A 4581-nucleotide genomic window follows, 5' to 3' on the forward strand; every position below is an offset into this window, starting at 1 on the left:
CCACAGTGCAATAGTGTTGGTCTATCTTGAAAATGAAGGAGAGCTAATTAATTCTGTGATATGCAATACAAGGTTCATCGGCCCCTGTAAGACTTTCATAAGGCACGTCATCTCAAAAAATCCCACTCTAGCTAACCAACAAAACCCAAAACAAACCCTAAAACTCTAGCCTAAAAGCAACAACAAATATGTGAAGCCCCAAATCACACTTGAAGGTGCCACTCCTTAGAGGTGACTCAGTAAAGGACAAGCACGGCAAAATTAGAGATTGTGAGGTGATCCACAAAAGTTTCAGGTTGTCCACACTTTTTTACATGAGGAGAAAGGATACAGAAATATTTCATAGTTATTTTCAAAAAGTGTGTTAAAATACGCAAAATTACCTCATCTCCATGTGAAAAGAATGGACTTTGACAAGAACTGAACCAACATCACCAGGATGGAGAGAGTTCTGGATAGCTCCACACAGAGGAGAGAGGTTGTGGAGGTCTAACTGCTTCTTTTATATAAAGAAGAGCTAGGTAAAGCCAGGTACATGAACAGCTTCATGAACACTGCTGCGAGAGAGAGATCGATCCCAGAGCACAGCTAGTGTCAGGATGAATGGAAAAGGTAAAACTCTGTGGAATTAGGCTTTACTGAATTAATAAATTAGTTTGCACCTTGGGGGTTATTGAAAGTTCAGATATATGCTGCTGTTGAGTTGCTGCTTGTTTCTTCTCAGCTGTGCAGCTGGGGTTTTTTTAGCAGAAATCTAAATATAAGAGTATGAAATTCATGACTGCCTGAACCTGTTGCAGTTGTTTCCCCAATGGCAGGAGGAAGGGATGGCCCCACAGACAGCTTTTAGTCAGTCTGGCTGCTATCATGAAAGAGCATACCAAGAGCTCCCAAACACTTGAAAAGAACAGGAGAAATTACTCTTTCAAAGCCCTGTTTGAATGCATGCATTCAGTCTGCTGTTTTACTCATCTCTGCTTTCAGAGTTGTTCTCTGCCCTAGAAATCCAGGCTGCTTCTCAAACACTTATCATTATCAATTCATAGGTTTAACATTTTTTTCACCCTTTATAAATGTCCATTTTCTCCTGAAGTATTCAGAAGAGGCTTTTTTCTTTTGGATTTTCATAGCTAGAATGCAGAGGTTAAAAAAGAGGCCTCCAGTTCCTCATAGATGGTGTCACTTTATGGCCAAGAGTCTCCAGCCATACTAAGTAGACCTCAAAAAGTAATTAGCAGATGAGAAATCAGCTGCTAGCACTCATTTTTATTTTCACAATTCCCTGACACCCAGGTGGCACTTGTTACCATGACATGCCCTGGCCCTCCTGCAGACCCTTGTAGCCCTGAGGATGCAAAGCCAAAACATGAGAGTGGGATTTTGTTCTGCTTTCCTCTTGCAAGTGATTGTCCAAAGCTTCACCCTCCTAAATGACATTGTTACCCCTTCTGTCAGGTATGTTGCAAACTGAAAGACAGGCACTGAAGATGTCACTGCACCCACAATGCTGTCTGAGATGGAGCAGGTTCTCACCCATGCCCTGAATTTTCAGTTCATATCCAGAGACCCATTTCCTTTCCAGTCATTCAGGGAACAGCCCCACAGAAGAAAAAACCAGTACCCTTCACGTGCAATGATCAGTAGATTTGTTTTAAGGCCTCCAAATAGCATCACACAGTGCCTGCATGGCAGGCTGTTTACTTTGTGATGGTAATAGAATCTAATGAGAAAATAATTTTAGGATTGTGCAAGGTCAGTCTTACGCCAGAGTACCTTGTGGTGTATTGGGCAAGTACAGACACCCTCGCTCCTCCTGCAGGCATGCAGTTGCTCAGCCTATCATTCCTAGAATGTTGGGATGCTGGAATGTAAACTATGGAAAACTGTCAGGTTTCCAGCAAATTGTCACCACCAGGCAAAACAGGGCAAAGTTGAGACTGTTATTTACAAAAATAGCAGAAGAGTTGCATATATCCACAGCCCCTGGGAAGAGTGTAATTCACCATAGCCAAGGTTTCCTGTCTTCCTCCTTCTCCTTGTTGCTAGGAAAGGAGTCCAAGGCCCTTTTCCCACCTGTGTGCCAAACCCGCTATGTGTTTCTACCCAACATCCTGCTGCACAGAGCAGTTCACCGCCTTTCCTTGGCGAGGACCTGGAGGGCAGGTCCATGATCAGCCTCCACAGTACACTGTGTGCTGGCTACTTCTGTATAATGCAAACTTAGATGGACACAACTTTGTCCAGAGCATGGGTAACCACCTTCCCTTCCCTACCAGCAATAAAGCAGAAAGCAGTTCACCTGAGTTGGAGAGAATGCACTTTTTTAGAGATTCTAGTAAAGAGTATTGTTTTAGCTCTCTTGGAAACAAGTTGCATCTTGTCTCTTCAGGACAGCTTAAGGTAAGTGCTGAGCAGCCGTGCCCATCTCAGGGCAGGAGACTGAAGGCCTCTCATTCTTGTGCTCAACTTCTGCCTGTGAGAACAGGGATGGAGGGGCAGCAGCAGGAAAGGAAGCTTAAGTGCTGACTTAAAGGGCTTGGGCAATTCTGAATCAGAGACTGTTTCCTTCCTAAGGGGCATGATACCCTAAAAGACGCAGAAGACAGCAGAAGTGCTACAGTTCTGTGAGCCTTGCACCACAGGCAGAGCTGGCCAGTATCCCACAGTAGCAGCCCCCATCCAAGGAGGGATGCTGATGGGACAGGCAGGGCCTGCACAGCAGCTGGATAGGAGGAAACTATTTTTCATAGTGCAAGGAGTTGAAATGCTGGACCAGGGCCCCAGCAAGGCTGCACAACCCTGGAGACTGCAGCACTGAAAGGATGAGGCTTCGAACAACCTTGGGAAGCAGCCCTGCTTGAGCAGGGATTGGACTGGTGACCCCCAAGGGTCCCTGCCAGCCTCAATCACTCTACAAGCCCATAGTAAAAAGCCAGTCTTGTGCCAGGTTTCAAAGGACAGTTGGTGACTGGAGTGTGAGGAGGCCCAAAATCTCTTGAATTCAGCATGGAAACTGCCTTTGATCTCAATGGCTTTTATTTTAGGATAAGCTTGACCTGCCAGTGTAATTATTTCAGTGAATTATTGACAGATTGTGTCACTGGGTGCAAACTGGCGTTAAATTATCTCTGTGCATGCAGTGGCCATGCAGGCTGGTTGTTTCTCTGCAGAAGTTGCTGGGTTCAGCAGGTCTCTCTGTTCCTCTCTTTCACACTGGGATCCTCTCCTTGTGAGTCAATGAGTGATCATTGCACAACATTTCCCTGCAAATGAGTGTTTGAAGAGCCCTTGGCTGGATTGCACAACCCTACTTGGTCAAAACCTTCTGAAACACTCCTGTCTGCTGAGGGCTCACATGAGGCCCAGCACGTGAGTCACACAGTGTGACCATCTTGACTAACCAGGGGAGGCCACGGATCACCAGGCTGGGCTGCTTCCTCCTCTCCTGGGCTGCAGCATGAGGGAACCACATAGCAAAGCCAATGAATAAAATCACATGGAGCATTTTAAAAAGCCCATTTCTTTCCCACATTTGACTGCTTTTCCTCACACCATCCGAAATGTCAGATACCTGCCCAAAGCAGTGCAGGATCCTGGACACCAAGGTCCAGAGGAAGGGACATGCTGAACTGCTCCAGCAATCTCCACGCTGGAGAATCAGTGCTTTGCCAGGGTCACCAAAACAACAGCCATGTTTGTTGCAGACAGTTTGTTTCTGCATGACCCTGGTGCAGGCAGAGCCTGAGTGCCACCACTGAGCTGTGAGCTTGGAGAGGCAGCATCCTTCTCTGTCCTGGGTCATCCAAAATACCATCATATGGGTCATCTCGCAGCTTATGTTCCCTGACAAGTGACAGCGGTGGCCACGTCACCCCCATACCTGAGATATGTGTGTTTAGTGAAATGTTGCTGGTGGTTTATATGATAGGACCAAACAGGCCAGTTGCTCCACAGCCTCTGAGCAAGCTCCGCTCTGCACTGAGCCCTAGCACAGGGATTTCCTTCCAGGCAGCTTGCAGCCAGGCACAGTAATTCACATTACTGTCAATAATCTCTGGGTTCGGGAGAGCCATGGCAACTCTTGCAAATCAAATCAGAGCTTTGCAGTCGTTATGCCAGAGGAAAATGTTGCATATGCAATTTGAGAACCTTTATAAAAGCCCACATAAATTCAAAGGTTCAAGGCACTCTTGCATTTCAAAAACTGGAATCTGCAGGTCTGATTTTGAGTCTAGACATTGGTAAATTTAGGTCTGAGCCCATTTGGATTGCAGTGATTTAGCACTGTTTCCACAGGCTCCACCAACCAGCTCCATATCCCATACTTCCCCATAGCTCCAAGGTCCAGCTGGTGACTCAGATGTCCCAGGACACTGTGAGGTGCTGGAGTACTTCGTTTCATCAATCAGTTGCTTGACCCTGCAGTTGCTCTGCAGAAATATCCAGCAGAATATCAGCCCTAGCTTCTTTCCTTCCATGTGTCTACTTTAACCTCTTACCCATCAGATTACTTTTGGGCTCATTGACTGTGAATGTTACAGTATGATGATAATCTGATCAGGCCAAGGATCAGGGGACCAT

The sequence above is a fragment of the Corvus moneduloides genome, chromosome 6 (genome assembly GCF_009650955.1).
Source record: "Corvus moneduloides isolate bCorMon1 chromosome 6, bCorMon1.pri, whole genome shotgun sequence".
NCBI classification, from domain to species: domain Eukaryota; kingdom Metazoa; phylum Chordata; class Aves; order Passeriformes; family Corvidae; genus Corvus; species Corvus moneduloides.